The sequence below is a fragment of the Saccopteryx leptura genome, chromosome 4 (genome assembly GCF_036850995.1).
Source record: "Saccopteryx leptura isolate mSacLep1 chromosome 4, mSacLep1_pri_phased_curated, whole genome shotgun sequence".
NCBI classification, from domain to species: Eukaryota; Metazoa; Chordata; class Mammalia; order Chiroptera; family Emballonuridae; genus Saccopteryx; species Saccopteryx leptura.
The window spans coordinates 211,385,060-211,413,006 of record NC_089506.1 but is presented as its reverse complement, the minus strand read 5'-3'; the positions used below and the strand labels follow the sequence as shown (position 1 = coordinate 211,413,006).

The 27,947-nt window shown below is 51.7% G+C and overlaps 1 long non-coding RNA gene across 3 annotated transcripts; it reads right to left on the bottom strand.

The window, feature by feature from the left end:
- Window positions 1–4,357: 4,357 nt before the first annotated feature.
- On the bottom strand, window positions 4,358–27,947 carry LOC136402522 (uncharacterized). 3 transcript variants are annotated; one of them, XR_010750981.1, is made up of 3 exons: window positions 27,820–27,947; window positions 27,217–27,266; window positions 4,358–4,956 (listed from the first exon to the last, which is right to left on the bottom strand). It is a non-coding gene; the product is annotated as an uncharacterized lncRNA (long non-coding RNA). The 3 variants fall into 3 exon arrangements; XR_010750983.1 differs by lacking the exon at window positions 4,358–4,956 and adding an exon at window positions 11,363–11,482; XR_010750982.1 differs by lacking the exon at window positions 4,358–4,956 and adding an exon at window positions 18,676–19,080.

The following is a 27,947-nucleotide window of genomic DNA, read 5'->3' as shown; positions in this document are numbered from 1 at the left end:
CAGTTGCCTCAGCGGTAGAGCGTTGGCCTGGCATGTAGGAGTCCCGGGTTCGATTCCCGGCCAGGGCACACAGGAGAAGCGCCCATCTGCTTCTCCACCCCTCCCCCTCTCCTTCCTCTCTGTCTCTCTCTTCCCCTCCCGCAGCCGAGGCTCCATTGGAGCAAGGATGGCCCGGGCGCTGGGGATGGCTCTGTGGCCTCTGCCTCAGGCACTAGAATGGCTCTGGATGCAACAGAGCGACGCCCCAGAGAGGCAAAACATCACCCCCTGGTGGGCGTGCCGGGTGGATCCCGGTCGGGCGCATGCGGAAGTCTGTCTGACTGCCTCCCCGTTTCCAGCTTTGGAAAAATGAAAAAAAAAAAAAAGAAAAGAATCCATAACCCTACACTGTCTTCCCAGCCTCCCTCACCACAAAAAGCCCTGGGGTGGGTGCTGATGCTCACTCTCCCCTCCCTCCTGCTCTGCATCCAGTCCCTACAACTCCATAAAAAACTGCTCTTGCTAAAGTCACTGGTGACCTCCAAAGAGCTGTTTTCTGTCTTTACCATATCTGACCTTCCTGTAAATTTTTCTTCTTGGCATTTGGGAGCCCCACTTTCTGGGCCACTGTCCTCAGATCTTGTCTACACACCAGAAAGGAGTAGAAACCATGCAGTGTGTTTCAGAATGCAGACTCTGCCTGAACCCTAGCTACAAGGTGATGCAGGGCAAGTTCTTCACTTGACTCAGTTTCCTCATCTGTGAAAAAGAGACTGTACTGCCTGACCAGGTGGGTGGCACAGTGGATAGAGCATCGGACTGGGATGCGGAGGACCCAGGTTCGAGACCCCAAGGTCGCCAGCTTGAGTGAGGGCTCATCTGGTTTGAGCAAAGCTCACCAGCTTGAACCCAAGGTCGCTGGCTCAAGCAAGGGATTACTCAGTCTGCTGAAGGCCCACGGTCAAGGCACATATGAGCAAGCAATCAATGAACAACTAAGGTGTCACAACAAAGAACTAATAATTGATGCTTCTCATCTCTCTCCCTTTCTGTCTATTCCTCTCTCTATCTCTGGTTTGTTTGGGGTTTTTTTGTTGTGTTTTTTTTTTCCTGAAGCCGGAAACGGGGAGAGACAGTCAGACAGACTCCCGCATGCGCCCGACCGGGATCCACCTGGCATGCCCACCAGGGGGCGATGCTCTGCCCCTCCGGGGGTTCGCTCTGTTGCGACCAGAGCCACTCTAGAGCCTGGGGCAGAGGCCAAGGAGCCATCCCCAGCGCTTGGGCCATCTTTGCTCCAATGGAGCCTCAGTTGTGGGAGGGGAAGAGAGAGACAGAGAGGAAGGAAAGGGGGAGGGGTGGAGAAGCAGATGAGCGCTTCTCCTGTGTGCCCTGGCCGGGAATAGAACCCGGGACTTCTACACGCCAGGCCGATGCTCTACCACTGAGCCAACGGGCCAGGGCCCGTTTTTTTTTTTAAAGAGGCTGTACTACCTGACCATACTGTGGCATGGTGGATAGAGCATCAGCCTGCGATGCTGAGAACCCGGGTTTGAAACCCTCCAGCACCACCACCAGCTTGAATGCAGACTTATCCAGCTTGAGCACTGGGTTGTTGCCTTGAGCGTGGGATCTTAGACATGACCCCATGGTTGCTGGCTTAAGCCGAAAGGTTGCTAGATTGAGTCCAAGGTCGCTGGTCTGAGCAACAGGTCACTCACTCAGCTGACATCTCCCCCCCACCCTGTCAAAGCACGTATGAGAAAGCAATCATGAACAACTAAGATGCTGCAATGAAGAATTGATTCTTCTCACCTCTCTCCCTTCCTATCTGTCCCTCTTTCCCTCTCTTGCTAAAAAAAAAAAAAAAAAGAAGAAGAAGAAGAAGAAGAAGAAGGCTGTACTGCTAGTTTGCAGGCTGTCATGAGAAGTAGTGGCATGCATAACATTAGTAAGTGGTAGTTGAGATATCACTGGTACCATTCTGCCATGGGCAGTGGTCAGAAGCATCCAAGCTGGTTCAGGGAGAATGATAGAAGGTTTGGTGATGTGCAGGGAGGGGCAGAGGAGAGACCAAGCTCTCTCCCCAGCTTCCCTGCTAAAACTTGCTCCAGGTGAAAGGGAACAGACATGTTGTAAGGTTGACTTTGAATATAGGGCTCACCTGCTTTACAGTCGAGACAACTGCACATAGAATCGAGTGATGTGAAAATCAGCCTGCAGACCGCTTGCCCTTTAAAAGTTAGGACTCTGGGCCCTGGCCGGTTGGCTCAGCGGTAGAGCGTCGGCCTAGCGTGCGGGGGACCCGGGTTCGATTCCCAGCCAGGGCACACAGGAGAAGCGCCCATTTGCTTCTCCACCCCCACCCCCACCTTCCTCTCTGTCTCTCTCTTCCCCTCCCGCAGCCAAGGCTCCATTGGAGCAAAAGATGGCCCGGGCGCTGGGGATGGCTCCTTGGCCTCTGCCCCAGGCGCTAGAGTGGCTCTGGTCGCAACAGAGCGACGCCCCAGAGGGGCAGAGCATCGCCCCCTGGTGGGCATGCCAGGTGGATCCCGGTCGGGCGCATGCGGGAGTCTGTCTGACTGTCTCTCCCGGTTTCCAGCTTCAGAAAAATACAAAAAACAAACAAAAAAAAAACCACAAATAAAAGTTAGGACTCTGTAAAGAGTGTAATCAAATAACTGCTCATGGATTATCCCTGTTAGAAATGCAGATTATCGCCTGACCTGTGGTGGCACAGTGGATAAAGCGTCGACCTGGAAATGCTGAGGTCGCCGGTTCGAAACCCTGGGCTTGCCTGGTCAAGGCACATATGGAAGTTGATGCTTCCAGCTCCTCCCCTCTCCTCTCTCTCTCTCTGTTTCTCCTTCTCCTCTCTAAAATGAATAAAAAAAATTAAAAAAAAAAGAAATGCAGATTATCTACAGAGCCAGCACCCTTCCCTCCCTTTTACTCCCTCCTAAATTCCAGGTAGGAGGAGTGAATGAGAGTCATCAACAGGCTTTATGATGAATGAATAGACAAAATATGGTCCATCCACAGACTGGAATATTATTCAGTCATAAAGAGGAATAAAGGCCTGACCTGTGGTGGCACCGTGGATGGAACGTCAACCTGGGATGCTGAGGTTGCCGGTTTGAAGTCCTGGGCTTGCCTGGTCAGGGCCCATATGAGAAGCAACTACTACAAGTTGCTGCTTCCTGCTCCTCTGCCTGCTTTTCTCTCTCTCTAGCTCTAAAATCAATAAATATAATCTCTTTTTTTAATGTTTATTGTGTTGATTTTAGAGAGAAAAAAAGGGAGAGAGAAAGAAAGAGACAGGAACATTGAGCTGCTCCTGCCTGTGCCCTGACTGGGGATCAAACAAACAACCTCTGCACTTCGAGAGGATGCTCCAACCAACCATGCCATCCAGCCAGGGCAATAAATAAAATCTTTTTTTTTTAAAAAGGAATAAAATAGTGACACATGCCACAATATGGATGAGCCTTAAAAACATCATATTCGGTGAGAGAAGCTAGACATAGGTTACATATTATATGATTCCATTTATATGAAATGTCAAGAATAAGCAAATCTATAGAAATAGAAAGATCAGTGGTTGCCAAGGAATGAGTAAGAGTTAGGAAGAAATGAGAATGACCATTAATGGGTATGGGGGGTTCTTTGGGGGCGATGAAAATGCTCTAAAATTGATTGTGGTGATGGTTACACAACTCTGAATATACTAAAACCACTCAATTTTACACTTTAGATGGTGAATTATATCTAATAAAACTGTTATTTTATCTTTTTTTAAACATTATTTATTTATTTATTTTAGAGGAGACAGAGAGAGAGAGAGAGAGAGAGAGAGAGAGAGAGAAGTGAGGGAGGAGCAGGAAGCATCAACTCCCATATGTGCCTTGACTGGGCAAGCCCAGGGTTTTGAACCGGCAACCTCAGTGTTCCAGGTGAATGTTTTAACCCCTATACCACCACAGATCAGGCTAAAACTGTTGTTTTTAAAAACATTGGATTGACCCTAAAGATGGCCAGAAGCCCAGAGATCCCCTATAGCAAGGGGTTCCATAGCTCCTTTCTTCAGCCAAGATGGGATCTGGCTACTCTGACGGTGCCCTTAGCACAGCTCTTCTCAAAACAAACCTGCCGCATCTCAGAACGTTTGGAAGCTCAGGTGAGGGATATGAGCCCTAGAAATGTGGGTTTAACTGCTGCCAGGAGGGGGGGCTGTAAGCACAGCGCTGTTGCAGGTTTTGACTACATAGTACCCATGGGAAGAAGGGAATCTAGTTTTTCTCTTTTTTATCCTACATGTCTCTAAAATACTATTCTTCTCTCTGCACAAATGATGCATTCGTTTCCTGTTCCACAAATTTATTGGCTTAAAACAGCACCTTTTTATCATCCCATAGTTCAGGAAGCCAGAAGGCCAGGCGTGGCATGGCTCGGTTCCTGATTCAGGGTCTCACCAGCTGAAATCCATTTCAACTGAGGTTTCGATATCATCTGGGGTTCTGATCCTCTTCCAACCTCACTGGATGTCGGCAGAATTCAGTTCCTTTTGGCTGTAGGATTGAGGTCCCAATGGCTTGCTGGTTACTGGCTGCGGTCCGCTGTCAGCTCCTAGAAGCCATTCCTTGTTCCATGGCCCCCTCCATCTGAGCAAGAGTGTCCCATATGTGGATCCCTCTCTTGATTCAAATCTCTCTAATTTCCTTTTCCAGAATCAACTGGAGTTAACTCTCTACTTTTAAAGGGTTCATATGATTAGGTCAGGTTAACGGATATTGTTAGTCTGACATTATCAGGTTAATGTCTCTAACTCAAAGTCGACTGTGCATATATAGCATAGCCTAGTCGTGGGAATGATACCCCTATTCACAGGTTTTGCCCACACTCGATGGGAGGGGAGTACGTGAGGGCAAAGGTCACTGGGTGCCTTAGAAGAATCCTGCTGCCACAGATGAGGGAAACCTGAGGAGGCACAAGAAGATTAAGGAACTTTCCTAAGAACATACAGAGAATTGGAAATGAAACCTAAACAGGAATCTAGGTCCCCAATCCTAATTTGAGGGTTTTCCTCCAAGCAAATATGCTGTGAGTACGGGGTGGGTCAGGATTGGACAGATGGCCTTTAGGGCCACAGCATGCTCTGGGGAGCCCACCTGTTTAGGAGATAGATGTGCGGGGGGGGCGGTGGATACAAGCTCTTGGATCGGGAATGGAGGCCCTATAGAAGCAAATAGCCTGTGCCTGGGAAGGGATGCTAAATACTCCCAGGAAGGCAGAATGGGGGTCAGGCGCTCATGTAGGGGTTTGAAACAAACCCCAATATCCCCCAATATCCTGGTCGCCTTTCCTACCCTAGACACAGAGATCTCCGGGCCAACGAGTCTGGGTTTCCCCAACCACTAGGGGGCGCCGGCGCACATATGCTTTGAAGGCAAGCAGGGTGAACACACTTGGAGAATCCAAAGCAGGGATTGGGTGGCGGTGGTTGACCTCTGGCCTCCTGCATCCCCAAGGCCTTGCAGATCTTTGGGGCACTGGGCTTGTCTAGGAGCCCCAAAAGGCCCTGACCTCCGGAGGCCTGCTTCCTTTATCCAGACCAATCCAATTAACTTTGCTCATCAGCAAACCCTTGAAAAGGGGGCTGGAGCCCACTTGTGGCGTATCCCATCCCCCATCTCTGGTTTTGCTCCCTGTTTCCAGGTCCACTACTACGGCCTACTGGGGTGGGCTCCTGACTCATCTCTCTTCTTTCCCTCCATGGTCATGTCATCACTCAGTTCCTCCCCTCTCACTCCATGAATGTTTTACCTCCGTCTGTGAGGGACCTTCCTACAGGGAAATGTCACTCTGCTCTACACCATGTCAACAAGGAGGAACCAGGTATGCCCTGCTTCAGTTAGGCACATTCCCTTTATAAAAATTCAACATAGCCTGACCAGGCAGTAGCGCAGTGGATAGAGCGTTGGACTGGGATGCGGAGGACCCAGGTTCGAGACCTTGAGGTCGCCAGCTTGAGCGTGGGCTCATCTGGTTTGAGCAAAGCTCACCAGCTTGGACCCAAGGTCACTGGTTTGAGCAAGGGGTTAGTCGGTCTGCTGTAGCCCCACGGTCAAGGCACATATGAGAAAGCAATCAATGAACAACTAAGGTGTCACAACGAAATACTAATGATTGATGCTTCTCATCTCTCCATTCCAGTCTGTCTGTCCCTGTCTGTCTCTCTCTCTGTCTCTGTCACACACACACACACACACACACACACACACACACCTCGACATTATGGCCACCCTGGCTGGGCTGTTTCCATTATTCATTCACTCATTCATTCATTCAGTTTAGAGAGAGAGGAAGGGGGGAATGGAAAGGGCAAAGGAGAGCGAGGGAGAGATCTGTTCCTGTATGTGCCCTGACCAGGGATTGAACATGCAACCTTTGTATATGGGGACTATGCTCTAACCAACCAAGCTATCCAGTCAGGGCTTGTTTCAGTTTTAAACCAGAATGGTTAGCCATGTTCTCAGTTCATCTCTGTAAGCACAGTTCAGCTGTGACAATCCCACCCAGCAGACGAGCAGTCTGAGGCATGGCATACTGGAAAGCTGGGACCTGACACCCAGCCTGGGCCCCTCCCTCGGGAGAGGGCAGAGGGGAGGGGAGCACAGAGCTCAGGGCCTCTGTCAATAGGAAAGGAGAATAAATCAGCCTAGGGACCAAAAGGGTGGGGCGGGGAGGGGGAAGGGTCAGCGAGTTGCCACAAGAAACCAGAAAGGAGCATTTGGGGTTCAGGAGAAAGGTCAGAAGCAGAGGGATAGGGGAAGAGGACAACTGGGGGTGCTGTTGAACTCAGAGAGGGTGTCCGATGTCTCTCTGGGCACCTGGAGCCCCTAGGAATGGAGAAAGGTAAGGGAGAGCAGGCAGGATGGCCAGCTCCACCTGAGGAAGGAAAAGGATGGGGCTGGGACTGGGACTGGGGCTGGGACTGGGGCTGGGACTGGGGCTGGCGCTGGGACTGGGGCTGGTGCTGAGACTGGGGCTGGTGCTGAGACTGGGGCTGGGACTGGGGCTAGTGCTGAGACTGGGGCTGGTGCTGAGACTGGGGCTGGTGCTGGGACTGGGGCTGGGACTGGGGCTGGTGCTGAGACTGGGGCTGGTGCTGAGACTGGGGCTGGTGCTGAGACTGGGGCTGGCGCTGGGACTGGTGCTGGGACTGGGACTGGTGCTGAGACTGGTGCTGGGACTGGGACTGGTGCTGAGACTGGGGCTGGTGCTGAGACTGGTGCTGGGACTGGGGCTGGTGCTGAGACTGGGGCTGGTGCTGAGACTGGGGCTGGGACTGGGACTGGTGCTGAGACTGGGGCTGGTGCTGAGACTGGGGCTGAGACTGGGGCTGGTGCTGAGACTGGGGCTGGTGCTGGGACTGGGGCTGGTGCTGAGACTGGTGCTGAGACTGGGGCTGGTGCTGAGACTGGGGCTGGTGCTGAGACTGGGGCTGAGACTGGGGCTGGTGCTGAGACTGAGGCTGGTGCTGGGACTGGGGCTGGTGCTGAGACTGGTGCTGAGACTGGGGCTGGTGCTGGGACTGGGGCTGGTGCTGAGACTGGTGCTGAGACTGGGGCTGGTGCTGAGACTGGGGCTGGGACTGGGGCTGGTGCTGAGACTGGGGCTGGGACTGGGGCTGGTGCTGAGACTGGCGCTGGGACTGGGGCTGGTGCTGGGACTGGCGCTGGGACTGGGGCTGGTGCTGGGACTGGGGCTGGTGCTGAGACTGGGGCTGGTGCTGGGACTGGGACTGGGGCTGGTGCTGAGACTGGGGCTGGGACTGGGGCTGGTGCTGAGACTGGGGCTGGGACTGGGGCTGGGACTGGGGCTGGTGCTGGGACTGGGGCTGGTGCTGGGACTGGGGCTGGGACTGGGGCTGGTGCTGAGACTGGGGCTGGTGCTGAGACTGGTGCTGGGACTGGGACTGGGACTGGGGCTGGTGCTGAGACTGGCGCTGGGACTGGGGCTGGTGCTGAGACTGGAGCTGGCGCTGGGACTGGGGCTGGTGCTGAGACTGGGACTGGGGCTGAGACTGGCGCTGGGACTGGGGCTGGTGCTGAGACTGGGGCTGGGACTGGGGCTGGTGCTGAGACTGGGGCTGGGACTGGGGCTGGTGCTGAGACTGGCGCTGGGACTGGGGCTGGTGCTGGGACTGGCGCTGGTGCTGGGACTGGCGCTGGGACTGGGGCTGGTGCTGAGACTGGCGCTGGGACTGGGGCTGGTGCTGAGACTGGCGCTGGGACTGGGGCTGGTGCTGAGACTGGCGCTGGGACTGGGGCTGGTGCTGGGACTGGGGCTGGTGCTGGGACTGGGGCTGGGGCTGGGGCTGGTGCTGAGACTGGCACTGGGGCTGGGGCTGGCGCTGGGACTGGGGCTGGTGCTGAGACTGGCGCTGGGACTGGGGCTGGTGCTGAGACTGGGGCTGGCGCTGGGACTGGGGCTGGTGCTGAGACTGGGGCTGGCGCTGGGACTGGGGCTGGTGCTGAGACTGGGGCTGGCGCTGGGACTGGGGCTGGTGCTGAGACTGGCGCTGGGACTGCGGCTGGTGCTGAGACTGGGGCTGGGCCTGGAGCTGGCGCTGGGACTGGGGCTGGGCCTGGGCCTGGAGCTGGCGCTGGCGCTTGGACTGGGGCTGGGGCTGGGCCTGGAGCTGGCGCTGGGACTGGGGCTGGGCCTGGGCCTGGAGCTGGCGCTGGGTCTGGGTCTGGGGCTGGCACTGACCAGGCCAGGGGAGGGACACAGGTCTGCTTTGATGAGAAAGCAGACCTGCGTGGCTATGAGGGGCGAGGCCAGGAAATAGGAGTAGCTCTCCCTGGGGAGTGGGACTCAAAGCTCCAACGTGTGTGTGGGGAGGCACATGTGTATGTATGTGGGCACAAGTAGTAGAATGCCACTAAGTGCCAACTGCTGCTCTGGTGGCTTTACTCAAATTCTGCGTTTTGTCCTCACTACAGCACCTGAATCTGTTATCACACCCCAAGGATTAGCCCAAGATCATCCCAGCTGGCTGGTGCCAGCACATGGCGCCTTGCAGCTGCTCCTCACAGCCTCCTGTGGCCTCAGGACTCACCTGGGACTAGTGGCCCAGCCCTGAGCAGATAAAGCTAGGTGCCAGACAGGCGCCCAGATGGGTGCATTGAAAAATACAGAGGGAGAAAACATACCGTATTCTATGTGAAAAGACAAGATCAAGTACACACTGATAGAGAACCCATGTTCTGTGGTTGACTGTCAGTATCCGGGAGGCAAAAGGAAGAATGAGTCCTATGGGTCAGGGAGGCTTGGGTTTCGAGTTTGGGCAGACATGGAGAAAGGAGGCAGATAAAGGCCAGGAGGGGAGCCGCGCTAGAGCAAAGGGATGTTTCAGGATGGCTTTCTCCTCCTCAACCCCCTGTGGCCCTGATCCCCTGTGGCTATTCCAGCAGTGAGCCACTGCCAGCACACATGGGGTTAACGTCTGTCTGGTGCAGTGGCCTCAGCAGCAGCAGCAGCACACGGTGCTGCCAGCAACTCAGAAGCTGAAATGTGAGAAGCAGGCTAGAGGCAGGGCTGAGAAAAGCTGAGCAGCAGCAGCAGAGAGGGTTCCCCTGGCAGGAGCTGGAGACTCCGCTCTGGCGACCAGAAAAGGTCTTCCCATCCTTGACCCACATCCCCTCCAAATGACTGCCCCTCCAGCCTCAGGTTGGGGGGCTGTGGCATGCACTCAGGATGGTCCATTGGGCAGAGGGTCTGTGCCACAGATCTGGGGAACGGATGGAGAACTGGGCCAAGACAGCCAGCAGAAAACGCATCGGGCCCTGCCCAGCTGAGCCGGAAGCTCTGGATGGAGAGGTCGACAGAGTAGAAAGGAGGACAGGGAGGTCCTCTGGGTTCCCTACCTCAGAGGCCTGGCCTTGACTTCCCTCTACTTGGGCAGAACTGAGTCACAGGAGCCTCCCACTGTTCCAGGGTGAGGGAGACACACACAGCTCCTGCCTCCTCCCCAGGTCAGCTGCCATCTGCCGTCTGCCTTCACAGTGAGGACCGACCAGAGATGGCTGGCTTCCTAAGTGTGTGTGAAGTGCTGGGTACTGAGTGAGCAACTCATCTCCCTTCTCTTAGCTTCTTTCTTTTTTTTCCTTTTTTTTCTTTTTTCTTTTTTGTATTTTTCTGAAGTTAGAAACGGGGAGGCAGTCAGACAGACTCCCGCATGCGCCCAACCGGGATCCACCTGGCACGCCCACCCGGGGGCGATGCTCTGCCCATCTGGGGCATCGCTCTGTTGCGACAGGGCCATTCTAGCGCCTGAGGCAGAGGTCATAGAGCCATCCTCAGTGCCTGGGCCAACTTTGCTCCAATGGAGCCTTGACTGCAGGAGGGGAAGAAAGAGACAGAGAGGAAAGAGAGGGGGAGGGGTGGAGAAGCAGATGGGCGCTTCTCCTGTGTGCCCTGGCCGGGAATCGAACCCAGGACTCCTGTACGCCAGGCCGACGCTCTACCACTGAGCCAATCAGCCAGGGCTCCTTCTCTTAGTTTCACAACCACCTAATCAGTGTATCAATGGGGAGTATTATTCTGACCCCCCAATATAGATGAATCTTCAGAAGGGTTGAGACACTTGCCTGAAGCCACACAGGCAGAGTGGCAGAATGGCAGAGCCAGCTTGAACTAGGGCTTGTCTGACAGCAGGACCTGCACAGCTACCCACCAAGCCACTAGGGAAGGACGGGAGAAGAAGCAATGCTCACCAGCAGGTCACCACAGGTCTGTGCGCCAAATCCAAGGCGAGATGAAAGGCAGCCCTGGGACCCCAGGAAGTTAAGGTGGCACAGACAGAGAACTATTCAGGCAGCAGTTAAATGCCCAGTCCCAGATCTGTGAACAAACCCGCAGCAGCAGGGATCTCCTGTAATCCCTGAGGTGCTTCCCTGGGGCCACAGGATCACCACTGAGCAAGTGACTGGCGCTCACGCTGACAAAACATGGAGCACATCTGCGGCTTTAGGTCTGCGTGGTCCTTGTTGGAAAAGTCACCAACATTTACTGTGGGACAGTGCTCAGCAAGGCTCTGCTAAAAATTAATGGAAACAGCCCTGGCTGGCTAGCTCAGCTGGTTGGAGTATCGTCCTGAAGCGCAGAGGTTGCCAGTTCAGTCCCCAGTCAGGGCACATACAGGACCAGACCCACGTTCCTCTCTCTCTCTCCCTTTCTCTCTAAAATCAATAAAATAAACATTTTAAAAAAAGATGTGAGCATTGAATTAGACCTCAAATATTGTCTTTGGCCCTTATCTAGTTACAAGTTAGACAATGTTTTGTAAAAATAAAAAAATTTAATGGAAACACCTCGGTAGGCATCATGGATCCTGGTGGCCAAAAGCCGGAGAATCACAGTGCCTCCGGTCACGTGATCTTCCTCGCCTCTCTGAGCCTCAGCTTCCTCATCTGCAGGAGGAGGACACACAGGGCTGCTGCGAGGATTAAACAAAGTGTCACAAAGCACTTATATTGAAAGCCTTCATCTTCACAAAAAAGACTTACACGCATAGCAGCATTATTCACATTATTCAAAAAAGGTAGAACCTGACCAGGTGGTGGCACTTTTTATAGTGTTGGCCTGGGATGCTGAGGACTCAGGTTTGAAACCCCAAGGTCACCAGCTTGAGCGTGGGATCATAGACATGACCCCATAGTCACTGGCTTGAGTCCAAAGGTCGCTGGCTTGAGCAAGGGGTCACTCACTCTGTTGGAGGCCCCCAGTCAAGGCACATATAAGAAAGCAATCAATGAACAACTAAGGAGCCAAAACAAAGAATTGATGCTTCTCATCTCTCTCCCTTCCTGGTTGTCTGTTCCCATAGGGAGCTTGCTAGGTGAATCCTGGTCGGAGCACATGTGGGAGTCTATCTTTTTGCTTCCCCACCTTTTACTTAAAAAAAAAAAAAAGATTTTAGAGAGCAAGGAAGAGAGAAAGAAACATTTACTTGTTGTTCCACTTACTTACCCATTCACTGATTGATTCTTGTATGTGCCCTGACCAGGGATTGAACCTACTACCTTGGCATATTGCAATGACACTCTAACCAACTGAGCTACCCAGCCAGGGCCTTGTTTTTGTTTTTTTTTTTTAATTTTTAAAAAAACGTGTGTGTGTGTGTGAGAGAGAGAGAGACAGAGACAGAGACAGAGACAGACAGATAGGGACAGGCAGGCTGGAAAGGAGAGAGAGATGAGAAGTATCAATTCTTTGTTGCAGCACCTTAGTTGTTCATTGATTGCTTTCTCATATGTGCCTTGACCTGGGGGGGGGGGGCTACAGCAGACTGAGTAACCCCTTGCTCAAGCCAGTGACCTTGGGTCCAAGCTGGTGAGCTTTTTGCACAAACCAGATGAGTCCACACTCAAGCTGGAAACCTCGGGGTCTCAAATCTGGGTTCTCTGTGACCCAGTCTGACACTTTATCCACTGCGCCACTGCCTGGTCAGGCTTGTTTTTGTTCTTAATTTATTTTTATTTTTTAAATTTTTTTTTTAAAGAGTCTTATTTTTTTACTTATTTTTGTGGCAGAGACAGAGTCAGAGAAAGGGACAGATAGGGACAGACAGACAGGAAGGGAGAGAGATGAGAAGCATCAATTCTTCATTGCAGCTCCTTAGTTGTTCATTGATTGGTTTCTCATATGTGCCTTGACCCGGGGCGGGGGGCTACAGCAGACCGAGTGACCCCTTGCTCAAGCCAGCGACCTTGGACTCAAGCTGGTGAGCCTTGCTCAAACCAGATGAGCCCGCGCTCAATCTGGTGACCTCGAGGTCTCGAACCTGGGTACTCCACATCCCAGTTCGACGCTCTATCCACTGCGCCACCACCTGGTCAGGCAATCAATTTATTTAGAGCAGTTTTAAGCTCATAGCAATACTGAGCAGAAGACTGAGATTTCCCGTACACCCCCTGACCCCACACATGTATAGCCTCTCCTATTATCAACACCCCTGAGTGGTACATTTTGTTAAAACTGAAAAACCTACTAGGGTTTCTTTTTAGGATAATGAAAACATTCTGGACTTAGATGGGGTGATAGATGCACACCCTGTAAATATACTATAAAAGCCACTGAATGTACACTTTACAAAGGGAAATTTAATGGCATGTAAATTTTATCTTCATTTTTTCTATTTTTTTAAAGATTTTATTGATTTTTAGAAAGAGGAGAGAGAGCCCTGGCCAGTTGGCTCAGCGGTAGAGTATTGGCCTGGCGTGTGGAAGTCCCAGTTTCGATTCCCAGCCAGGGTACACAGGAGAAGCACCCATCTGCTTCTCCATCCTCCTACTCTCCTTCCTCTCTCTCTCTTCCCCTCCCCACAGCCAAGGCTCCATTGGAGCAAAGTTGGCCCAGGCGCTGAGGATGGCTCCATGGCCTCTGCCTCAGGCGCTAGAATGACTCTGGTTGCAAAGAAGCAACACCACAGATGGGCAGAGCATCGCACCCTGGTGGGCATGCCAGGTGGATCCTGGTTAGGTGCATGCGGGAGTCTGTCTGACTGCCTCCCGCTTATAACTTTGGAAAAAAAAAAAAAGGAGAGAACAAAGGGGGGGAAGAGCAAGAAGCATCAACTCATAGTAGTTGCTTCTTATACCATGGTGCACTTTTGACCGGTCACAGGAAAGCAACAAGACGACAGAAATGTGAAATCTGCACTAAATAAAAGGAAAACTCTCCCAGTTTCATATATATTTAGTGCAGTTTGATGTGGGCTCACACACAGATTTTTTTTTTTAATTTATTTATTCATTTTAGAGAGGAGAGGGAGAGAGAGAGAGGAGAGATAGAGAGAGGGGGGGGGGGGGAGGAGCTGGAAGCATCAACTCCCATATGTGCCTTGACCAGGCAAGCCCAGGGTTTCGAACCAGCGACCTCAACATTTCCAGGTCGACACTTTACCCACTGTGCCACCACAGGTCAGGCCACACAGATTTTTTTAGGGCTCCTTAGGTAGCTATCCCATATAGCCTTTACAGAGTCGTCACTGACTGATGGCTTACCAGAACGGGGTTTCTCCACCAAACTGCTGGTTTCCTTCCACTGCTTATCCCACCAAGTAATGCTATTCCTATGTGGTGGCGCTTCGTTATAAATGCGCCGATATTCATGTTGTACTTTGGTCACGGATTCAAATTTAGCGAGCCACAGAACACACTGAACTTTCCTCTGTACCGTCCACATCTCCACTGGCATGGCCGTGGGCTGCTCCACTGTATACACGGTGTTACGTCATCATCTGCGCATGCACACATGCTGACATCATCCTACAGAAACTGGGAGGGTTTTCCTCTTATTTGGTGCAGATTTCACATTTCTATCGTCTCTTGTTGCTTTCCTGTGACTGGTCAAAAGTGCACCATGGCCTGACCAGGTGGTGGCGCAGTGGATAGAGCATTGGACTGGGATGCAGAAGGACCCAGGTTCGAGACCCCAAGCTCACCAGCTTGAGCGCGGGCTCATCTGGCTTGAGCAAAAAGCCCACCAGCTTGGACCCAAGGTTGCTGGCTCCAGCAAGGGGTTACTTGGTCTGCTGAAGGCCCGCGGTCAGGGCACATATGAGAAAGCAATCAATGAACAACTAAGAAGTCGCAACTCGCAATGAAAAACTAATGATTGATGCTTCTCATCTCTCTCCGTCCCTGTCTCTCTGCCTCTGTAAAAAAAAACAACAAAAAAGTGCACCATGACTTTACAGACACACTGTATTTGACGTAACCAGGCAAACTCAGGGTTTCGAACCAGCGACCTCAGCATTCCAGTCAACACCTTATCCATTGTGCCACCACAGGTCAGGCTATATCTCAATTTTAAAAAAAGCACTTAGTAAGAGCTCAGAAAATGCAGCTCTCATTACTATATCCTTCAATGTCAGAGAGTCTGTCATAAAATGGAAGACATTTAAAAATACTTGACACCCAGGCAAAAGCCAAACAGCATGATCCTGGCACCCCGGGATGACTGTCACAGAATCATGCTCAGTGAACACGGACGTGAATGAGTGACTGACCTGCAGGAGCTGCTGCCTGCCATGTTGACTGATGGAGTTTCTTAAGCCCTGCACAGAGGTACTGAACCCATGGCCGTGGCCGTGGAGATGAGAATAATCACAGGTGCACGTAGTGGAGTTTGGGCTGAGAGCCAGAGAACGTGGGTGGTTGGGAAGGACGGGCTGGCACCCACAGACCTGTGGCGGCTTAGAGGTGTGGCACCAGGCAGGGCTGGCGGGAGGGGAGAACACTGAACCCAGGGGCTGGAATACTGGTCCTAGTGCTCCATGGCCCCAACAGGCATCCCCAAACTACGGCCCGCGGGCCGCATGTGGCCCCCTGGAACCATTTATACAGCCCCCGCCGCACTTCCGGAAAGGGGCACCTCTTTCACTGGTGGTGAGAGGAGCACTGTATGTGGCGGCCCCCCAACGGTCTGAGGGACAGTGAACTGGCCCCCTGTGTAAAAAGTTTGGGGACCCCTGGCTCTGGAATGTGCTTTACCTTGGTTGACAAATAGCTGGAAAAAACTTACAGCAGGCCTGCCCTCTGCCCTCCAGAAGCCCCACTCTGAGGCATCCAAGAGGCTCAGACTACTCTGGGTACCACTTACTTCTGAGAAGCCCTGGGCCTGGGTTCCTCTCTGACCCACTGCCAGGTTCCAGGGTTTCAGACGGGAGAGATAAGAGATCAGCAAGCCTAGTTAGGGACTGTCCCCCATTGTCAAATGAACAGAGGTGCTTATAATATGGATGGGGGGAACAGAGGCAGCCACTCCTCAGAGCCTGGGTCCTTCCTCCAGCCCCAGGTGGGAGGAAGGAGGGAACAGGGAGGTGACTCCCAGAGGCAGGCCTGAGCCTGCAGACCTTCAAGTGAGGCCCACAGGCTTGCTTGTCCCTCAACCCATTTCCTCTCCCTCCTGCCTCCACCCTCTGTGCTGTGTAGTCCCTAACCCTCTGGGGAGAAGCCAAATAGTACAGAACTCCTTAGAGAAGAGAAAAGGGCCTGCTGCATGCACGTGCATATACGTACATATACATGTGTGTGCACACACGTGCCCGTACTGTCACAGAGCAGATCACACAATACTTAGACAAAGGGAAGAGAAAGGGAACTAGACATGTTAGTGCTTTGCCTCCTCTAGGCCTGGCAGGTACTAAGGGATTTGCATACATTGTCTAATTCAATCCTTAAGAGAATCCTGTAAGATTTCATAGATGAAGAAAATGAGCTTCTGAGAGCTTAAGGAACTTAGCCAGCGGGGCTCCCAGTAGGTAAGAGTCATAGAGCCAAGCACAGTGCCTGGCACCAGCCCCAGAAGCCAGTCTTGTGGAGGCAGCTGAGCAGAGGGGGGTTGTGTTGTTTTCGCCCACCCCCTGGCACTGGCTCCTTTGGGGAAACCCTCACTCCTACCTTCTCCCTGCGGATCTAGGTCACAGCATGCTCCTGACCCAGACCTGTCCAATCAGCAATAGCAACAAACGGGGACCCAACAAGAGGCAAGCCTGGGGTCTTGCTGGAGCTCCAGAGAGCCTAGCTGGTGACACACAGGATACTGGGCCAAGAGATGCAAGCCAGTGAACTTGAGCAGCCAGGCCCTCCACCTTGGCAGTTATGAGTTCTTCAGTAACTGGTCTTTGAACACAGGTCTGACTGCAGAGCTCCCTGTTTCCCATAGAGGCTCTGGTAGCGTCAGTGGCTCTCAAACTTTCTGAAGTCGAGGCACATTTAAAATTCTACAAATAATTGTAGGCGCACTATATACAAATTTCTGAGAAATATGTTATAATAATTAAGTCAAATATTAAAGAAAAATATAAAGTCCAACCATGCTTTTATGGTAAGTAAATGAAATAAATACAACAAAATTAAATTTATTCTGACATTAAAAAACATTTTTATGTTATATTTTTTGTTACGCTTTTTAGAATTCGTAAAAAAGAGGGGTTCAAAAATTAAAAAATGACAATAAAGTTATCATTTTATATATAGAGATACATTCTTAGTAAGATTTAGTAAATTCGGCAGGTCCTGGCGCAAATGTGTTAAGTTTTTTCATTCTTGTGTTTCTGAGAAACATGAGCCTGATGTGTTCTAGCGATTTCTTCAATGTTTGGGCATATATTTGAAAGGCAAACTCTCATTTCCTCATCAATACATTGAAGAATTCCTCTCTTTTTACTCTTAATTGTGTTGAATGCAGAAAACCCCCACCATACATATCATCTTAACTTTACACCAAACAAAGGCTAGAAGAAACTTGCCTCCAGTCTTTTTGGAGAACATGGGGGTAGTGTAAACAACTCAGCACCACAGCTTAACAGCCTTTTGCAACCTAATCAGGCAAGTGAGGTGGGGGTTTGGGCAGACTATTAGCTTACAGCCAATTCCCCACACCTCTGTCCCCCAAAAATCTAAACTCCAAAAACCCTGTTGGTTTTTGGTCCCCAACAGGCACATATTTCTCTGGAATCCCATAGGGTGCACCTGGAAATCTTCTAGGGTGCACCAGTGCGCCCTGGCGCACTCTTTGAGAACCACTGGCTTAGGGGCTGGGAGGCTGCTGGGGATGGGGCCTCCTCACCTCTCTCCCAGAAACCTGTGGGGAAAGGAGGGTGCCTCTGGCCTCCTCCTCAAGCAGCTTCATCACTCAGTCTGACCTTCAAAGTTGGCATCTGCTTGCAAGAATCTTTCTCCTCCGGGAATTCAGCCTCCAGATGTCAAGATGCAAGGCAGCAGCGGTGGCTGCACATGGCTCTCCCCAGTGAATCAGCCGCATTCCAAAGGTGCAAACACAGACACCACGCCCTCGGCAGCCTGGGGCTGCAGACTTCCTCCCCAGGCCAGCCCAGCCCAGCCTCCACTCCTGCTCCCCTCCCCTCCTCCCAGCCAGACCAGGCTTTTCCCTTCCAGAGACATTCTCCTGGAACCGAAACAGAGAGAAAGAGAAAACCACTGGGGCCAGGAGACACCCTGATGCACTCCGCTTGCTCCCTCCCCCGCAGCAAGCACAGACCCCACCCGAGAGCTCCCCCAGTTATCAGTATATACAGGGTGGAGCAAAAGTGGTTTTTCAGTTGTTGGTATGGAATATAATACAATAATTAAGAAATAACAATACAAGAACAAAGTCTGTTTTGCGTACTCACAACCATAAACCTACTTTTGCCCACCCCTGTGTGGGTTGATTCACTGAACAAGTATTTATTGAATACCTACTGTGGGACAAACCACGTTTATAGACAAGCTCCTGACCTCATGGAACGCAGCCCAGCAAGTCAGACAAAATTGGGCTCGGGGACAGAGAATAGTTCCAAGTGTGGTAAGTGCTAAAGAGGAAAGGAAGAGGGAAGACGGGGCTGAGACTGAAAGCAAGTGACAAAGCGGGGTTATGAGGTGCAGGGCACTGTGATGGGGGGACACTCTCAGGGGTAACACATAAGCTGAGGCCTGAAGGATGAATCAGAGCCTCCTCTACAGAGCCACTCCTCTGCGATCTTTTCATGAGAAGCACAGCAGTAGAACTGCAAAGATATTCCCCAGCTGCTCAGCAAGGTCTTGAATCCACTTTCTGGTGCCTTCTGTTAGCATTAATGCAGGGAAGTCTGGCTAATATTTTTTTCAGTAAGAGCTTTATTAGGATATAATTCACATGCCATACAATTTATCATTTTAAAGTATACAGTTCAAGGTTTTCAGTGTATTCACCATGTTCTACAGCCATCACAGTCAATTTTAGAACATTTTCAATCACCCCCAAAAGAAATCCTACAGCTATTAAGTTATTCTTCATTCCCTGCGCCTCCAGCTCCTGGCAACCAGTAGCCTACCTTCCATCTCTGTTGATCTGCTTATTCTGGACATTTCATATAAATAGAACCATACAGCCTAACCTGTGGTGGCGCAGTGGACAAAGCGTTGACCTGGAACGCTGAGGTCACCAGTTCAAAACTCTGGGGCTTGCCTGGTCAAGGCACATATGGGAGTTGGTGCTTCCTGCTCCTCCTTTCTCTCTCTCACTCTCACTCTCACTCTCTTCTCTCTAAAATGAATAAAAAAACAAAACAAAACAAAAAACCCCAGGCTTGCCTGGTCAAGGCACATAAAAGAAGCAACTGCTACTATGAGTTAGATGCTTCCAGCTCCTCCCCCTGTCTTTCTCTTTCTATCCTCTAAAAAATAACAATAAAAAATAAATAACAGAACCATGCAGTATCTGGCCTTTTGTGTCTGGTTTCTCCGCTAAGCATTTTTTAATTCTTATTTACTGATTTTAGCGAGAGAGGTGTGGGGGGTGGGGAGAGACAGGAACATCGAGCTGTTCCTGTATGTGCCCTGACCAGGGATCCAACTGGCAGCCTCCGTGTTTCAGAACAAGGCTCTAATCAACTGAGCTATCTAGGCAGGGCTCCACTCAGCATATTTTTAAGGTTTACCAATGTGGTAGCATGTATTGAACTTCATTCCTTTTCATGGCTGATTAATACTCCATTGTATGGCTAGAGCACATCTCATTACCCATCAATCAGTTGAATATTTGGGTTGTTTACTCCTTTTGGCTATTGTAAATAATGCTGCTATGAATATCCATGTACATGTTTTTGCCTGGATATATGTTTTCAATTCTCTGGGGTGTATATCTAGGAGTGGAAGTGCTAGGTCAAATGGTGACTCTATGTTGAGAAACCGCAGACTATTTCAGAACAGCTGCACCACTTGACATTGCCCCCAGCAGTGTGTGAGGGTTCCCATTCCTCCCTCTCCTCCCAATACATATTATTCTTTTTTTTATTGATTTTAGAGAAAGAGGAACATTGACCTCTTTTTTTTTTTTTTTTTTTTTTCTGAAGCTGGAAACGGGGAGAGACAGTCAGACAGACTCCCGCATGCGCCCGACCGGGATCCACCCGGCACGCCCACCAGGGGCGACGCTCTGCCCACCAGGGCGCGATGCTCTGCCCCTCTGGGGCATCGCTCCGCCGTGACCAGAGCCACTCTAGCGCCTGGGGCAGAGGCCAAGGAGCCATCCCCAGTGCCCGGGCCATCTTTGCTCCAATGGAGCCTTGGCTGCGGGAGGGGAAGAGAGAGACAGAGAGGAAGGAGGGGGTGGGGGTGGAGAAGCAAATGGGCGCTTCTCCTATGTGCCCTGGCCGGGAATCGAACCCGGGTCCCCCGCACGCCAGGCCGACGCTCTACTGCTGAGCCAACCGGCCAGGGCTAACATTGACCTCTTGTATGTTGTTCCACTTGACTCTTGCGTGTGCCCTGGCGGAGAATCAAATCTGCAATGTTGGCATATACTGACAATGGTCTAACCAACTAAGGGACCCAGCCAGGGCAATGTCTCTCTTTTTTTTGTTATAGTCATCCTGGTGGGTGTAAAGCAGCATCTCATAGTGGTTTTGATTTATACTTCCCTAATAAAGCTTGTCCTCAAAAAAGAAAAGGACCTGTGGTGGCACAGTGGATACAGCATCAACCTGGACTGCTGAGATTGCCAGAACCCCAGGCTTGCCTGGTCAAGGCACATATGAGGAGCAACTACTAAAAGTTGATGCTTCTGCAAAGGTTGTCAGTTTGATTCCCCAATCAGGGCACATACAGGAGCAGCTAGATATTCCTGTTTTTCTCTCTCCCTGTCTCTCAAAAAAAAAAAAAAAGTTGATGCTTCCCAATCCTCCCCCCATTCTCTCTCTAAAATCAATAAATAGCCTGACCAGGTGGTGGTGCAGTGCATAGAGCGTCTACTTAGAACGCTGAGGACCCAGGTTAGAAATGCCAAAGTCACCAGCTTGACCATGGGCTCTTCCGGCTTGAGCGTGGGCTCACCAGCTTGAGCGTGGGGTCACCGGCTTGAGTGCAGCCGCACCCAGCTTGAGTGCAGGGTTGCTAGCTTGAATGTGGGATCATGGACATGACCCCATGGTTGCTGTCTTGAGGACAAGGTCGTTGGCTTGAGCAAAGGGTCACTGGCTCAGCTGGAGCCCCCCCACCCCCAGTCAAGGCACATATGAGAAGCAATCAATGAACAACTAAAGTGACACAACTACAAATTGATGCTTCTCATCATCTCTCTTCCTGCTTGTCTCTCGTTCACTCAAAAAAAAGAAAGAAAGAAAGAAAAGAAGGAGCAGCGCAGCTCTGGTGAGATAGCTTCATTGGTTACAGTATCGACCCACAGTGCAGAGGCTGCCAGTTCAATCTCTGGTCAGGGCACATACAAGAGTGGATTAATGTTCCTCTCTCCAAAATCAATAAAATAAACATTTTTTAAAAAAGCCTGTCCTAATCCTGGCTGGTAGTACCCAACTGTATCCCCATTCCCCCCATGCTAGCACTACCACTGTCCCCACCCCCTGAAGACTCCAATGCCTCCAAACCCTGTGCCTCACCTGCCCTGGCCTACTTCCTTCTTCACAAGGGTTAAGCCCACATCCAGTCCAATTCAACCAATGCCTACAGCCTGAGGCCTTCAGGTACAAAAACTAGTAGGGAGGCGAGATAGGGGGTTGTGGTCTGTGTCCCCAGGACAGTGAGGAAGAGGGCTCTTGGGCAAGTACCGACAGGAGTTCCTATACATCTCTTCTGTGTCCCACCAAAATGTAAGCTCCATGAGGGCTCCACGAGCGCAGAGCTTCCTCTCTGTTCATTCACTGCTCTATCCCTAGGTAGTAGGCATCCCATTATTATTTCTTTTTTAGCAAGAGATTGAGAGAGAGAGAGAGACAGACAGAGACAGGAAGGGAGAGAGAGACAAGAAGGGAGAAAGACAGAGACAGGAAGGAAGAGAGATGAGAAACATCAACTCATAGTTGCAGCACCTTAGACGTCCATTGATTGTTTCTCATATGCGCCTTGACCGGGGGGCTCCAGCTAAGCCAGTTTATCCCTTGCTCAAGCCAGCACCATGGGGTCATGTCTATGATCCCACACTCAAGCCAGTGACCTTGGGGTTTCAAATCTGGGTCTTCAGCATCCCAGGCCAATGCTCTATCCACTGCGCCACCACTTGGTCAGGTCCATTACTTGTTGGATGAACAGAAGACAAAGAAAAAGAACCCACAGCAGGGGTGTGGCGGGCGGTAGGTTGTTAGTGGTAGAAACTCAGGCTCTGGCCTGACCAGGCAGTGGCGCAGTGGATAGAGCATCGGACTGGGATGCGGAGGACCCAGGTTCAAGACCCGGAAGTCGCCAGCTTGAGCGCGGGCTCATCTGGTTTGAGCAAAGAACTCACCAGCTTGGACCCAAGATTGCTGGTTCAAGCAAGGGGTTACTCGGTCTGCTGAAGGCCTGCGATCAAGGCACATATGAGAGAGCAATCAAAGAACAACTAAGGTGTCCCACGAAAAACTGATGATTGATGCTTCTCATCTCTCTCCATCTCTATCTATCCCTCTCTGTCCCTGTAAAAAAAAAAAAAAGAAACTCAGGCTCTTAAGTAAAATGATTTGCACCAGAATAATCCTACCTCTTCTACTTTATAGCCATGTATTCTTGGGTGAATCACTTGGCTTCTCTAAGCCTCCCTCTCATCATCTACAAAATGGGCCTGACAGCAACAATCTACCAGACTGGATAGTTTTGAGTATTTTTTTTTTTAGAGAAAGAGACAGACAGACAGGAAGGGAGATCAGAAGCATTAAATTATAGTTGTGGCACTTTAGTTGTTCACTGATTACTTCTCACACGTAACTTGACTGGGGTGCTCCAGCCAAGCCAGGGACCCCATGCTCAAGCCAGCAACCTTTGGGTTCAAGCCAGGGACCCCATGCTCAAGCTGCTGAGCCTGCACTCAACCCAGTGACCTTGGGGTTTTGAACCTGGGACCTCAGTGTCCCAGGTCAACACCCTATCCACTGCACTACCCCAGGTCAGGCTAGTTTTGAGGATTAAATGACATAATACAGACTGACCTGTGGTGGCGCAGTGGATAAAGCGTTGACCTGGAAATGCTGAGGTCGCCGATTCGAAACCCTGGGCTTGCCTGGTCAAGGCACATATGAGAGTTGATGCTTCCAGCTCCTCCCCCCTTCTCTCTCTCCTCTCTCTCCCTTTCTGTCTCTCTCTCTCTCTCCTCTCTAAAAATGAATAAAAAAAAAAATAAATAAAAATAAATGACATAATACAGATCAGGCAATATCATGTGCCAAGGACCCTTAGAGGTAAGGTCACATAATGTCAATCCTCACCAGAGCTTTGTGAGACAGGACTATCATTACCAGCTTCCACACCATAGAGAAGGAAACAGTATCTCTGAGGGCTCAAAGAATTGTCAGGTCATGAGGCTGGTTAGGGCAAAACCAGGATCTGAACCAAGAGTCCTAACTCGCCTGACCTGTGGTGGCGCAGCGGATAAAGCGTCAACCTGGAAACGCTGAGGTTGCCGGTTTGAAATCCTGGGCTTGCCTGGTGAAGGCATATATGGGAGTTGATGCTTCCTGCTCCTCCCTCCTTCTCTCTCTCTCTCTTTCTCTCTCTCTCTCCCCCCTCTCTGTAATGAGTAAATAAAATTAAAAAAAAAAAAAAAAGAGTCCTAACTCCAAGCAGCGTGTGGCTCAGTGCTGTGCGACCCCTAACACAGATGGAGGAAACCTGGGCAGTCTCTAATCAGGCAACAGACAAATTAGTCCAAAGTGCTTAGCATCCGAAATGAGGGACTGTAGTGCCCAGGCAAGGGGTGGGGAGAGGCAAAGAGATCCTGGGGCTATAAGCCTAGGGCACTAGAACAGACACCAATGGTGAGGAGAGGCTCAAGGGTCAAGATAAGATGGTACACACAGTTTTATCAGGGAAAGCAAAAGGTTTCCAATAGGGAAGCCCTTAAAGATGGCAGGAGCTCCCTTAGAGAGGCAGATGCTCTTTTCTCTCTCAGGGTGTGCAGCTTTGGGAAGGAGACACACAGCGCCCACCCAGCTAGACCACCCTGAGTGACAGATGTGGCTAGATCCCCCTCAAATCAAAGAGCCCATTTGGAAGAGATCCAGTGGGATGGTCTAGGGAAGACATCAAGCTAGCCCCTTAAAAAAGTGGGCCTGGCGCACTCCAGAGACTGGGTATAAATATTGGGAACCCTCTTGAGTAGAAATGGGGGGATGGGGGTTCCCATCACTTTAGCTCTTCAGTTGTGGAATCCCATCAAGCAAAAGAGGTCCAAAGACAAAACCTTCAGGAACACCTGTTTCAAGGGCCATAGGCAGACCCTGGGGGCTTCAGGACAGACGCAGAACCTGGTGTGAAGTGCTGTGTAAGGGGAGAGCTCAGGACAGAGCACGGAGCTCAGAACCTGGTGTGAAGTGCTGGGTAAGGGGAGAGCTCAGGACAGAGCACGGAGCTCAGAACCTGGTGTGAAGTGCTGGGTAAGGGGAGAGCTCAGGACAGAGCACGGAGCTCAGAACCTGGTGTGAAGTGCTGGGTAAGGGGAGAGCTCAGGACAGAGCACGGAGCTCAGAACCTGGTGTGAAGTGCTGGGTAAGGGGAGAGCTCAGGACAGAGCACGGAGCTCAGAACCTGGTGTGAAGTGCTGTGTAAGGGGAGAGCTCAGGACAGAGCACGGAGCTCAGAACCTGGTGTGAAGTGCTGGGTAAGGGGAGAGCTCAGGACAGAGCACGGAGCTCAGAAGGGAGGGGGTGATCCAGTGCAGCCTGATCTTTGGGGATACTCAGCAGGGGACGGTTGGAGACAAGCCTAATGCTTGAGATTCCATCGTTTATTTTAAACAAGGAAGAAGCTCAGCTGATGACAGCACACCAACAGAGACTGCATTTAAATTCAGTTGTGGAAAACCATTAGGCACAGTCTCTTATCTGCCAGAAGGCTTGGAAGGGGTTCCTCGCAGCTGCCTGGCAGGGAGGCCTGGGACAGTGGTTTTCCAAGTCTAGTCGGAGGACCACATGCATCACACGTCACTTGAGCTTGTTAAAAAAAAATACAGATCTCTGGGCCTTGCCCCAGACTTACTGGTCAGCATGTGGAGTATTAGAACTCATTGGGGCTCTATGACTCAGAATATCTCCAGGGAGAAATGGAGTCCAGAAGGAAGGAGGAACCAGATCACCGGGAAGCCTTGTGCAGAGTGACTGTTCAGAAGCCCTAGCCCACAGGGGTCTTTTAAGGGGACCAGCTTCCACCTCCTTCTGGCATTCTAGTCACACGAGTCTCACAATTCACATATGTCATCTCCCTCCATCCTGGCACCCCCACACTCACGGCCACCCAGTCAGTAGCCATATCTTCAGCTGGGGCCTTAGTTCAAGGCCAGGGTGTGCAGGTGGGTTCTGGGGGCCCAAGTGGAATCATTCACTCCTTTGACCCTGGCTCAGGATCAAAGCCCAAGACTTGGCCCTGGCCGGTTGGCTCAGTGGTAGAGCGTCGGCCTGGCGTGTGGAAGTCCCGGGTTCGAATCCCAGCCAGGGCACACAGGAGAGGCGCCCATCTGCTTCTCCACCCCCCTCCCTCTCCTTCCTCTCTGTCTCTCTCTTCCCCTCCCGCAGCTGAGGCTCCATTGGAGCAAAGATGGCCCGGGCGCTGGGGATGGCTCTATGGCCTTTGCCTCAGGTGCTAGAGTGGCTCTGGTCACAACAGAGCAACGCCCCAGATGGGCAGAGCATCACCCCCTGGTGGGCGTGCCAGGTGGATCCCGGTCGGGTGCATGCAGGAGTCTGTCTGACTGCCTCCCCGTTTCCAGCTTCAGAAAAATACAAAAAAAAAAAAAAAAAAAAGGCCCAAGACTTCATGAAGAGGAAGCCTCTGGCTAAAGACACTGGCAGGTGTCCCCTAAGGTGCCTCTGGCCTCTCCTACATCAGTCCCACCCTGAGAAGGAACTGACTGAAACGGCCCAGACACAAAAGCCTGGAGATAAGGACTGGGGACTACATGGCTGAGAATAGAAAGTGTCCCCATCCCTATGCCCCCAGAGAGAGAGAGAGAGAGAGAGAGAGAGAGAGAGAGAGAGAGAGAGATGAGGAGAGAGAGGTGAGGGGGATTGTTTCCAAGGCCACACTTTAGCAAACATGTGGCCACATACAAAGTATATCTCTTCTGCTAGGGTGAATCTACTCCCTGAGGGACACGGCTTGGGTTCTGGACTCCAACAGTTTGTACTTAGATCCCATCTCTTCTACTTCATCGCTGTGGGCTCTCAGGTGAACCACTTGACCACTCTGAGCCTCTCTCTTGTCTACAAAATGGCCTAATAGTAAGTTCCCCTATGGTTCCGTACCACCAGGACCTCAGATTCACTGGTATCCTGAGGTTCAAACACAGAGGGCTGAGTCCCCTCCCAAACCTTCTCAGGGCCACATTTCACACCATAGCTGAAAGGCCAAGACTAGAAGCTGTACCAGGCTGGAAAATAGGAGGTCTCCATGAGAAACCCACAGGCCCTCAGTGCCTTGGGTCCAGATCACAGGCAGATCTTTACAGGAGCATAAAAACATCTCCTCCCTTCCACAGCAGAAAAGCAATGGGCACAGCCAGCAGAGGCCCCAGATCGGCAACCCTGAGGCCCTTTCCACCACATTTGGTCAGTGATCAGAGACCCTGCTTGCTGGTGCAGACTTGGGTGGGTTTCATGGGTGCTTTAATCTCTCCAGGCTTATAGGGACGTTTGGGTGATTCTGCTTGTCCTGCAGTTGCTGGTGGGTACATAGAGCTTGCCAGGCTGACATCGTCTTTGCTACTGTTCAGAGCACTCGGCCATATCAGGGTCCCCGCCTCCAACCCACTCCCAGCAGCAGCCTCTACCCAGTTCCAGGTCTTCTGCTCTCCCTCCCCAAAGCCAGTTGTATCTGCTTCAGAGCCTGGAGGGGTGACAAGTGCTTCACAGACAACAAAAGCCTCTCCCAGGAGAACAGATTTCCATCCAGGAAAGCTCCTGCTACACCCTTGTTCTGTACACTAATTTTAGGCTGGGTTTCAGGGCCCCAATTGCTGGGTGTGCATAACAGCAAACGGCGTTTTGGGCAGACTGTCAGCAAAAAGGGCCTTGAGCCCATCCTTTCCTTCAGGTCACTCACTGCCCCCTCCCTCTAGTACTTGGGAAGGAAACTGAGGGGCAGAGTGGAGAACCTATCTTGGTAAAGGTCACCCCACCCTGGCCTCTTGGGTGTGTTTCAGGCAATAATGTCAGTCTCCTTCGGCTCCAGTGCTGTGTGACCTTGGGCAAGTTATTTAACCTACCTGAGACCGATTTCCTCTCAGCTAACAGTAGCGCCCAGATCCACGTAGTCCTGATAATTAAAGGAAATAATATGCATAAAGCACCTAGCACTAGGCCTGGCACCTGCTAAACACGTGAGCCATTACCATTATTCCATCCTTTTCATTCTCCCCTCTCCATTCCAGCCATAGGGGCCTCAGTGTCCTGCTCCTCCTCAAACCCCCGGGCGCCGGCTGGTTCCCTGGCTTTCTCCAGGTCTTGACTCGAAAGACACCTTCCCCAGCCGCCTGGTTGATGCCTTTCTCTCTGCTTTGTCCTCACTCTAACAGTCATCTGACATACTATGTATTCTACCGATGAACCCAGCTGGTCTCCCTCGCCCTGGCCCGCAAGCCCTCCGAGTGCAGGACTTCTGCCACATTCTCGACCCTGTGCCCGCCGGAGCGTATGAAGGATTCCGATTACGTCTCCGGAGAAGCGGGCGCGCCCGGTAGTCTGGCTCAGGGTCCGGACCCCGCCCTGGGCCGAAGCAAGAAAGGCAGCACGCACTAAGGGGAACGGACCTCGGCTGGCGGAGGACCCGCGTTTCGGGGGGCGGTGCCGGGGACAAAGGACTGCCCTACCTGTGCTGGGGGCGCCGGCACCTCCCCGCGGGCGGCTCCAGAGCGCACCCGCAAGGTCACGTCCGGGGCGTGCCAGCCGGAAGGAGGCCCCGCGCGGGGCGGGAGTGGCGGGACGTTCTCTGCCAGGC